Consider the following 11,850-nt stretch of genomic DNA (forward strand, 5'->3'; position numbering starts at 1 on the left):
CTCAGTCAGCCTGGAAGTTCAGTCACCTGTGGTCCAGGTGGCCTTTTAATGTTTTTAAAATTATTTATTTATTTATTTGTGTGTGTGTGTGTGTGTGTGTGTGTGTGTGTGGCCAGCTCAGCCCACCAGGGGGCAGGGCTGGCTGGCATGTGGTGCTGGGGGATTGAACCGCGGTCCCTGTGCTTTGCTAAGCTTGTTCTAAGTAGGTGCTTTAGACCACTGAGCCATCTCACCAGCCCCTGCTTTTTAAATTTAACTAAACAGGGTTTCTTAGTTTTTTTTTTTGTGTGAAACACTCAATATTTATTTATTTATTTATTTTTTCAATTTTGGTACTGGGGATGGAACTCGGGACCTTGTCCTTGCCAGGTAGGTGCTTATGCCACTGAGCGATGTCCCAGGCCCAACACTCAGTTTTTTGGAGTCATGGGCTTTAGTAATTCCTATGCACAAAGAAAGAGCTGAGGAGATGTCTTTGTGTTCAAACAGTTTACACTCAGGGAGGTCATCTAGAGGGTGATAAATGATTAAGTGCGTTAGGAGCAAAGCGTTCTTGTGGAGGGAACTTGGGACATGAGCACAGCTTTCAGAGTTTTGGGCATCCCAGAAAGCCTTTTGTTACAGTGTCACTTCTAACATTATGAATAGTTGTCAGCCAGCTTGGGGGACCCAAGGGACATTTTTAGGTGAGGCCTGAAGGTTAAAAGGTGCACATGTGCAAGACAGCAACAGCAGGCAGCATGGGGCAGAGAGGAGTGCAAGAGCCACCTGCATCTTTAGTGTATATTTTTCATACAGGTTGTCGCCTCCTTTTTACATTCTTACATGCCTCATTGGCACACGTATAGTAGTCTACCACTAAGTCATGGTTGCATAATTATGCCCTGGCGTGTGCCTGCACTGACAATGAGGTTGTGTCCTAAGTGAGAAGGCTCAGGTGTGTTAATTTTCACATATCTCTAGGGCACAAGATGCATATGTGTTTACAGTTCCTACCTGGCCAGGTATGGTGGTGTATGTCTGTATATTGTTTACTTGGGAGGCTGAGGCAGGAGAATCACCAACTTTATTACCAGCCTGCTTTCCGGTCCTCCTTTCCAAGATGATGAAAAAAAGGAACAATGGTCGTGCCAAAAAGGGCTGCGGTCATGGGCAGGCTGTTTGCTGCACGAACTGCGCCTGGTGCGTACCCAAGGATAAGGCTATTAAGAAGTTTGTCATTCGGAACATAGTGGAGGCCGCCGCCATCAGGGACATTTCCGAAGCGAGTGTCTTCGACGGTTATGTGCTTCCCAAGCTGTATGTGGAGCTGCATTATCGTGTGAGTTGTGCCATTCACAGCAAAGTGGTCAGAAATCGATCTCATGAAGCCCGTAAGGACCGAACTACTCCACCCCGATTTAGACCTGCTGGTGCTGCCCCACGACCTCCACCAAAGCCCATGTAAGGGGAGCTGGGTCTTAATGGACTGAAGAAAACTCTTTTGAGAAAGAAATAATAAATTGAATGTTATACTTTAAAAAAAAACCAGCCTACGTGACTTAGTAATAACCTGTGTCAATATGAAATAAAAGGGGGCTGAGGATGTAGTTCAATCCCCATAATAAGATGGGGATGGGGTGGGGGTAGGTGGAACAAAATTTTCCCTTTGATATTTATCAAATCAGATCCTGTTCTTTTTTTTTTTGTAGTGGGAATTGAACTCAGGACTTCCCTCCTGCCAGAAAGGTGCTACACCACTGAGCTATTTCCTCAGCCTCTGTTTTTGTTTTAAAGACAGGGTTTCACTCTGTAGTGTAGCCCAGCCTTGAATTCTGTCTGTAGCCCAGGCGGTCCTTGAGCTCACTGCAGTCCTCTTGCCTCAGTTTCCCTAGAGCAGGTGGTGCCTCTGAAGAGCTATGGGGAGGTGGGTCATTGCCATCTCTTTCCCCATTAATTTGACAAATATTTATTGAATACTTCTTGTGTGCCATCGATTGTGCCAGATTCTGGGGATAGAAGAGTGAACAAGAAATTCAGTGTATTTCAGAAGGAGATGGCAAGTCCAGCTTTCCTGGGTCACAGCTGCTGGGGTGGAGCTGCCCTGCCTCTTCCTCCTCTGGGGCCCAACAGATCTCTTGGGGTGGAGTACAGTGGTGAGTGCTCACCCAGCTGTCCCAGGGTCACTTGCTCTTCCTAACCTCTAGACACAAGGAGGTGAGCACAGGAGACCAGAGACCCCAGACACCACTGCCTGCCCCATATTGTGCTCACTGGCCACTGCAGCAGCAGGGACTCAGGCCACCCTCAGCTCTTGCCCACCTCAAGGGTCCTAGACCTGCTCTGTGTAGACCTCTGCTTTCCTGTGGCTTCATGCACAGGTACGTTTGAGACCCTATTAGCTTTTTTTCCCCTTGTTTTTTTGAGACAGGGTTTTGCTATGCAGAACAGGCTGGCCTTGAACTCACTTTGCAGTCCAGGCTGGTGTTGAACTCACGGTGATCCTCCTGCCTCAGCCTCCCAAGTGCTGGCAATACAGGCTTGCGTCACCATGCCTGGCACCAGACCATAACAGAGAAACCACAGAATCAAACTGAGATTCCTCCTCATTCCCAACATGGTGGCACTTCCTAGGCTCCTGCTGGCCCAGAGTGGAAAGAGCACCGGACTGTAGTCTGGAAGCCCAAAGGCTGTGTCCAGATACCTGCTTTAAAGGGGTGAGGGTGGTACTGGTGGTAAGTGGTGGTGGAGATCCTGGTGGTGATGGGTGTGGGAAGCTAATGGGGCCACTGTGGGGGTGGACAGTGACCTCTTGGGTCTCTGGTCTGTGCTCACTTTCTTGTGTTTGGGGACAGGAGGTGTAAGGGTCGAGTCGCCGCGAAGGAAGACCCCAAGAGTTGGTCTCTCATGCAAATCACAAAGGGGAAGTTTTATTATCTACGTATACGTAGGGCGGTCTGCACACGCGGGAGCAGAGTGCGCCTTCCGTGTAACAGGCATAGTTTTTTAAAGGCAAAAACCACAAAATGGGGGGGGGGAGCAAGCAAGTCACAGAAGCAAATCGCATTGGTTAGTGTAGGTTGCCCTTTACAATAATTGGTGAGTTACAATACCGGATGATCAAATGGAGTAAGTCCGGGGGTAGCTGAGGGGACTAACCTTGTGGTTGTCATATTCCGGGAACATTTTTAAGAAATCGAGGCATTGTGACCTGGGATATCCTGTTGTTATGGCTTTCAATAGTGAGGCCTTGGGTTTTGGGAATGTATATCTCCTACAAGAATTCAAACAAGGGGAGGGCCAAGGGCAACTTCTTGGCTGACTCAGTTGTTTTCCAAGTAACGGGACCCCATCCAAGGTTTTCTTATGTCCTCTTTGTTTTAGGAACATGGATTGCTCAAGCTCTAGGGCCATAAACCAGTGAGTGGGTCCTTTTAATTGAAACACATTTTATCTATTTATTTCTATATGTGATCTTAAAATTATTTGGGCTTTACAGAGGTAGTGGGGGTGGAGGTGAAGATGGGCTCAAGGTGATGCTTTTAGTGACAGTATCTTCTCAGATCATTTTGCTACAGAGGAGCATCGCTGTTCAGTCTTGTCGGCCAAAATGGCCTCAAAACAGATCTTACTCAGTAGCAGTGAGATTAGGAACATTTAGGATTTGTTCCTCAAGGAGTGATGTAGAAACCAGCCCTGTTGGGGCCAGGGTGAAGGCTCCGTAGAATAAGTGCTTGCCTGGCAAGCACAAGGGCCTAAATTCAATCCCAGCCCTGTGGCATCCACACTGTTTGGTCTCGGACAAGGCTCTTAATTTCTCTGAGCCCAGTCCCTCATCCTGAAATCGGGGCCTCCAGTGAATGTGGTCGGCAAGCTGTGCAGTGGGGGTGTCACTGGGACAAGCACTGTGGCTTCGCGATGTGGCTTCCAACTCCCTCTCCATCAACAGAAATAAGGAAGGATGATGACAGGGAAATACTCTCAGATGAGCCAGAAGGTCATTTAAAGGTGATCATCGGGGTTCGGCCAAATAGCTCAGAGGATTAAAGCGCCTGCTTAGGCAGATGCAGGGGCCAGGAGGGGCCTGCTGCACCGGCCCTGCCCCCGGGACTTGCTGAGACAGCGCTTGAGACTGGGCGTGGTGGCGCGCGCCTGTAATCCCAGCTCTTGGGAGGCTGTAAACAGGAGGATCACTGCGAGTCTGATCAATGCGGTGAGACCCTGTAGACCCCTGTCCTAAATACAAAAAAGAAAAAAAAAAAAAGATCATTGGAACAGAGTGGAATAGGGTGGCATCACTTGTGCACGTTTTTTTTTAAATTTTATTTTAATCAATTAATTAATTTATTTATGGTGTGTGTGGCCAGCTCAGCCCACCAGGGGGCGGGGCTGGCTGGCATGTGGTGCTGGGGGATTGAACCGCGGTCCCTGTGCTTTGCTTGGTTTAGCTTGTTCTAAGTAAGTGCTTTGGACCACTGAGCCATCTCACCAGCCCCCACTCGTGCACGTTTGACGCAATGATGGCACTCATGGCGATAGTACAGGGTCACAACACGTCTTAAGTCTTTTTATGGCATCTTCCCCTCGCCTCTCACCCCCTCCCTCCTCCACCTCTTCCGTCATGTTGTGAAATTATTTTCCTGAAGCGGTTTCTTACTGGGCAACGAGGTTGGAAAACTTTGGAAGCCACTGGCCTAGGTCCTCAGAATGGCACAAAGGTTTCTGAGACAACTGCCGGTCGGTGCCGGGCCATTCCTCAGTTTTAGGCGCTGAGCCCATCCGGCCCCAGCCAAAGGCTTCTGTTCCCAGAACAAGGTCTTAGCGGCGTGCTGGCGCCAGGTGGCGTGCGCCCCCTGCAGGGCGAGGGTTTTGCTCTACTCTCGGCCTAGAGATTCCAAGCAGACGGCTTCTTTCCAGAGCTGCCCTAGTAACGCGTTTCCTGGGATTGGAAGTCCTATCCTCGAATTTAGTTCCCGGAGCAGAGCCCTGCAAGGAGGGCGTTGCATGCAGTCCAGAAGGCATTGGGCCCAAGAGATCCACTCAATCCACTGTGACCATTGTGCACCGGAGAGGTCCCTGCTGGAGCGCACATCCCAGTGGGGAGGACAGATGCGGCCCATAAACCTCCACTACAAGGAGTACTGGCCTGGGAGTTAAAGGCCAAGCTTCCGATACCTGTGGTGCCTCAGTTTCCTCAGCTATAAAATGGAAGACATTAGCAGGCTGGGCGTGGTGGCACACAACTGTCATCCCAGTACTGGACAGTTACTTTTTTTTTTTTTTTGCAGAACCAGGGATTGAACTCAGATCCTTGCACTTGCCAAGGAAGTGCTTATGCTACTGAGCCATCTCCCCTGCCCCCCCAGTACTTGAGAGGCTGTGGCAGGAGCAGCACCACGAGTTCAAAGCCGGCCTTGGCTAGATAGTAAGTTCAAGGCCAGCCTGAACTGCTTAGTGAGGTCCTGTTTTAAAACAAATAAACAAAAAACAAAAATACTTGCAATCTTCCTGCTTTAGCCTCCCAGAATGGCTTTTGACTCCCAGCAAGGGTCCTCTTCCATGGTGTTGGGAATGATAGAAGGTTCCTGGCCCCGTCACCTGCGGACTTGCTCCCCTGCTTGGCCTCCCGATCTCCATGAAGTGGGCAACTCTGCTCTGCCATGCCCTCCACAATGTTTTGGTTTTGCAGCCAGCTGACATGGACTGAATCCTCTGAAACCACGAGCCAAGCAAACCACTTTCTCTTTTTAGTTGGAGGTGTCAGGAATTTAGTCCCTGCAATGAAACATTGACTAATACAAAAACTGTCCCCAAGGGAGGTGAGGTCACAGCTGTACTGTGCCTGACCACATGATTTAGATCCTTTGCAAGTGGTTTGTGATGGGCCTTCTCTGCCTTAATAAAAAATTCTGCTAGGTCATCATGGCTGCGAGCCAATATGGTACAGGCCACTGGAGGTCACGCTATGTTCTGCCTTCCTCCCTGGTCAGATTACAACTTCCTCCTTTTCACAGTATCCTGTTTTCCTGTTTTTGCTTCCTGCCCAATCGCTGTCTGCCATATCATGCAGACTGCCCCCGAATCCCCACCTCTATCCTGACCCTATATAGTCTTTGTTCCCAGCCAGGCCCTCGGAAGCTCGACCTCTCTCCTTTCTTGAGGTCTTCTCTGTGCCTGTAATAAAGGCCACTTATCTTTCTTGTCTCTTGACTGCATTGAAAAACCTAACAGTTTGAAGAAGTTCGGAAAAGTGTGGAGTTGCACAGCAGCGAAGCCCTAGGATGCTCTGTAGACAGAACCTGATGGGTAGTTCTGGTCAGAGCTCAAAAGGTCAGAATACTGATAGGAATGTGGACAGCAAAGGCCAGGCTCAGGAACTTTCAGTTGGAACAATGACTTCATTGGCAGTTGGACTATAGGCTGGGTCTTATACTTTGGAAAAATTTGTCTGCATTTGTTGGGAGACTTTGCAGGAGACTTTGATTAAGGGTGGTGAACTAATCTGATGGAGAAAAATTTAATCTATGGATTTATTGTGGAATTAGGGGCAAAAAACAGCAGAAATATCTACTAAGTGTTTTGAAATATACATATATCTTGAGATAGGGTCTCATTATGCAGTTCAGGCTGGTTTTAAGCTCACTTAGTAGCCCAAGCTGGCCTTGAATTTGAAATGACCCTCCTACCTCAGCCTCCCAAGTGCTGGGATTATAGGCATGTGCCACCTTTTGAATTGTGTATTTTTTTTTTTAAATTTTATTTATTTGTGTGTGTGTGTGTGTGTGTGTGTGTGTGTGGCCAGCTCAGCCCACCAGGGGGCGGGGCTGGCTGGCATGTGGTGCTGGGGGATTGAACCGTGGTCCTTGTGCTTTGCTAAGCTTGTCCTAAGTAGGTGCTTTAGACCACTGAGCCATCTCACCAGCCCATAAGGAATTTTTTTTTTTTTTTTTTGTTCCTCCAATGCCCTCAGGGCACTTTTGGCCAGCGGGAGAGGTGTGAGTTTCGAACTCCAGCAACCTGAGGCTGACAGCTTTGTGGAAGCAGCCGCTTAAAGGCCTGAGCTAGGGCCAGGCCCCCTGTATTTTTAAATAGCTAAACTTGTGTGCCAGTATGTTCTCCCTTCTGTGGTGGCCTGCTGTCCAGCTGTAGGGTGTACTTTTTCCCTTCTCTTACTTGACCCAAGCTCACTCTGCAGAACCTATTTCTTTTCCTATGTTTAATAAAACTGTGCTACTATTAAAAAATAGTTACATTTATGTTTTGTTTCTCTTACCTCGTTAGTGAAAAAACTCATTTTACCTTAGAGGGAAACTAGGGCTCTTTTGTGCCAGGCTGGCCTTGAATTTGTGGCAGTCCTCCTGCCTCAGCCTCCTGAGTGCTGAGAAGACAAGCCTGCATACCACGCTGGGCTTGCCAGTTTCTTGGTGGCATTGGTCTCTGCTCTGTGAGGTCAGCAGCATTGTTCTTTCAGGACCTCCCCGCATGAGGTTGCTGCCTTGGTGCCAACAAACCATAGGATGAAGCTCCTTACACTAGGAGCTGAACTAATCCTTTCCTTTAGTAACTCACAGTGTTCCCCTCTAGAGTTGTACATTGAAGCCCTGACCCTCAAGGTGAAGACGTTAGGAGGTGGGGCTTGTGAGTGGAGTCCTTCCTGTGAGAAATGCATTTTTATTTATAAGCTGCTTAGTCATTGGTATTTTGTTACAGGAGTCCAGAATGTCTATTGTATATTATTTTTGGTGCTGGGGATTCTACCCAGGACCATCACACTGAGCTCCATCCTTAACCTGGCTTCATTTTTTTTTTCCCTGCATTTTAGGACAGGGTCTACAGGGTCTCACTACATAGGTCAGACTCCTGGGATTTCAGGTGCACACCACCACGCCCAGTCTCAGTCACTGTCTCAGCCTGGCATGCCAGGGACTGAACCCCAGCTGCCGCGCTCTGCCTAAGCATGTGCTTTAGTCTTCTTAGCTATCAGGTCGTCCTCCAGATTCATTTTTACTTTCTTTCTTTTTTTTTTTAAATTTTTTAAATTTTATTTGTTTATTTGGTGTGTGTGGCCAGCTCAGCCCACCAGGGGGCGGGGCTGGCTGGCCTGTGGTGCTGGGGGATTGAACCGCGGTCCCTGTGCTTTGCTAAGCTTGTTCTAAGTAGGTGCTTTAGACCACTGAGCCATCTCACCAGCCCCCATTTTTACTTTTAGATTTTGGGGATTTTTTTTTCCTTTGGTACTGGGGATTGAACTTGGGACGTTGTGTTTTTCACGTGGGTGTTTATGCCACTGAGCTATACTCCCAGCCCTTCAGTTTTACTTTTGAGACAGGGTCGCTCTAAGTCACTAAGGTTCCCAGGGTAGCACCTCAGTTCAATCCTCTTGCCTCAACCTTGTGAGTGCTGGGATTACAGATGTGTGCCGCCACTCTGAACCCCGAAGAAGCCAAGGTCCCCCCTCCTCCACACCGGGAAAGAAGGCTGTGGGTTTTGCTGATATGGAGAATATGATGAAAAGGAATCCATTGTCCAGCGATGTGGCTGCTGAATGGACTGTGAAGCTGTGTTCTCACCCTTCTGAGTTCCCTGCTCTGACCTGAGCATCAGTGGAGTCTGCACCATGGACTACGGGTGCCTGGTGGGACACATTAGTGCAGGGCTCTGAGAGAAACCTGCGTGCTTACCCTGTGCAGGGGCTGATGCGATGCTGCGCGCTGTACAGTCTGGGGTGGGTGTGGCAGCTGTGGGGGGGTCAGGATTCTCCTTTATACCTTCAGGATGTCTCATGACCCCAGGGGCTGGATCCCCCAGTTCCCTTAGCTCAGTGGGGTGCGGCATCCCGTATCACAGGGATCACCACCCGGTAACAGTCAACCAACAGATTTCAAGCCACAGCTCAGCTTCACTGGGAAGCATCTCCAAGCTGTACTGAGCTCGGTTTTCCTTTGCTGTCCAAAGTGATACAGCTCAGCACCCAGTGAGCCTGGCTTGCCAGCACCCTGCGCATGAATTTGAAGGGAAACTAGTCCCATTGTTAAAATTTTGTATGCAACCATTCCTTGATCCGTCATGTGTAAGAAAATGGTCAGAAGAACCGAGAAGCAGGAAGCTCCAGGTACCGTGGTGCCTGTTAGTTATCGCACGACCCTGGGAAACTCGGGCTTCTTTCTCCAGGCCTGCGCGAAGGAGGAGAGCAAGAGGCCGGAAGTAATGCGCGCTCTTGGCGAAGTGACTCATGGAGAAATAGGAAAATCGCATTAGCACCCTGGGAGTCCAGCGGCGCCAGATGGCAGGGAGGGCGGGTTGTGAGGCTGGTTGTGCCAGCTGGAAGGCTCTCCTAAGGGCTGGGTTTGAACCACCAAGGGAATCATTGCAATTGACGGAAACACAGTGAAGACTAAAAATACCCCTGCTTGTAATGAGACCCTGAGAGCGCAAGCCTGGGGGAATAAAAGAGCACAAAGTATAGCTAATCAAGGGGGAACGTTAAGCCTCGATTTTGCCTTTGTAGAAGGAAACGAAACAAAATAACCCTTGTCAATCACAGAGAACGCTGCACAGAATCTCAGCTCTGTCTTCAGAAGAAATGATTGACTTTTAAAAACACATCATTGTAAAAACCTAATGCGCCCTTCACAACCGTGTGACCCCTCCCAGTCCTCTTCACGTGTGTCCAGATATTCATGGGACGTCCGGGGAAGGTAGACAGAATCGTGGAGCCTACAGACGGGACCCTTGAAGGTGACACCCCAGGTGACCTGTGGCTACACGCGGAGGGGGGGGGGTGGATGCCAGCGGTAGGATCTGACAAGCAGGGGACAGAGGCCTCCCTGGAGCCCCTGCCACACCTTGCTTTTACCTGAAATGAGGCTGGTTTTGGATGGCTGACTAGAATGTGCTGTTTCAAGCCACTAAAGTTGTAGTAATTTCTTAACAACAGTCACAGGGCACTAATGAAATGTGTCCTCTCAATTTGAAGTGTAGATTCTTTTTCTTTTCTTTTTTTTCTTTTTTGTCAGAACCAGGAATTGAATTCAGGCTCTTGCGCTTGCCAGGGAAGCGCTTATTCCACTGAGCCATCTCCCCAGCCCCATGTAGATTCTTTAAAAAATTAAAACAGAAGTTGTTTTGGGTGTCCTGTTAAGGTTAGGAGGATCAGTTCTATGTAATAAGGGCGTCCTCCACTCTAAAAGCGCATCACCTGCAGCGGAGGGAAGGGTTCTGGGGCCAGCAGGCAGGAGAGCTGGTTCTGTCCTAGCCTGGGCCATTTGACACAGACTTCCCTCTGGTTTCTGCTAGACTGCTTGCTGGCGCCCTTCTGACTTCCTGAGCCCACCTCTTTGCCTGGGTCCTGGGAGCAGGTCAGAAGCGCCTGACTGCGCACTACACCAGCCCTGGATTCATAACCTCCCTGAAGCTGCTTTGTGTATTTGCCTGTTCCTCAGATTAGATCTGCTTACAGATGGCAGGTCGGCCAACCTTGGCCCAGAGTCCCAGGTCCTCACCTGACATGACAGCTGTGGTGTCTTCCTGGTCAGGAAGGTCGCGGAGGCAATTGTCTTCCACAGCCAGTTATACAGGGGCAGCTCCAGCGCTAGCTGGGGCGGGCTGGGTTCTGGGGGCGTTTTCTTTAATGAAAATAAATTACCTGCTTCCTAGGACATATAATTTCACTGACAATTTCTGTAAATTTTTTGTGTACAATGTACTGTGGTTTTTAGGACTACTTTGCAGAAAGGGTTTGAACGAGATAATTATCAAAATTGTGTTTTCAAAGAAAGTGGGCCCTTTTACAAATTAATACTTCAGTTTTTTTATTATGAAATTTGTTTCATTCATGGCAGTTCATCCATAACATAAGAGGGGTCTTTTACTTCTTCAGGGCATAAAAAGAATAATTAGATTTTTGAAATTTATGTGAAAAATATTAGCCTTTGAGGTGAAGATCATGTTTTTCTTCACTAACTCACACAGCTTTATTTATAGTAAAAGTCCCCAAAGATTAAAGAAAGATTGCATCCTCCAGTGCTACCATTGCAATGTGTGTGTGTGTGTGTGTGTGTGTGTGTGTACAGGGGAGTCTCTCCTGTGCAGACCTTTAAACTATATTTTTATTTCATATTTTTCCCGAGACATGGTTGGCTGTGTAGTTCAGGCTTGTCTTGAATGTACTATGTAGCGCAGGCTGGCTTTAAACTTGAGGCAATCCTCCTGCGTCAGCCTCCGGAGAGCTGGGATTATAGGCATACACTACTATGGCTGGGAAAAATTCAAATTTGAATGGAGGAGCCAGGGAGATGGCTCAGTGGAATAAGCACTTCCGTGGCAAGCACAAGGGTCTGAGTTCAATCCCCATTTCTGAAAAAAAAAAAAAATTGAATGGAATTTTTTGGTGATTTCCCTTACTTTGAGAACCAGCATAAACAATTTGCATGGCATTGTCCATCATGAGTGTGGACTTGAAACTTTTCTAAACTATGAATAATTGGATTAAATTAACTGGGTTGGGAAAAGCTGAATGATGTATATTTTCCCCAAAGGTTGTAATAAAATAGAAGCATTCAAATAAAAGTCAGATAGAAGACTGAAAGATGGACAGCTGTCAGGCAGTTACTAACTGAACATATATTATTTCCCCTGAGTTTGTGATGGCTTTGGTGTTTTTCAAAAAAGGTCATATGGGCCAGTTGCATAGATAGCTCAGTGGCACAGAACCTACCTGGCAGTGCAAAATCATGAACTTGATTCCCAGTACCAAGATAGACAACAACAAAAACTCAAAGCCAAACCAAACCAAAACAAACTGTGGAAACAAAAAAGTTGTGATTCTCTGATTTCTTTTCTCAATCTAAATAGTTACTTTCATATCAAAAG

This window comes from Octodon degus, unplaced genomic scaffold (assembly GCF_000260255.1).
Source record: "Octodon degus isolate 3935 unplaced genomic scaffold, OctDeg1.0 scaffold00268, whole genome shotgun sequence".
Classification (NCBI taxonomy): Eukaryota; Metazoa; Chordata; class Mammalia; order Rodentia; family Octodontidae; genus Octodon; species Octodon degus.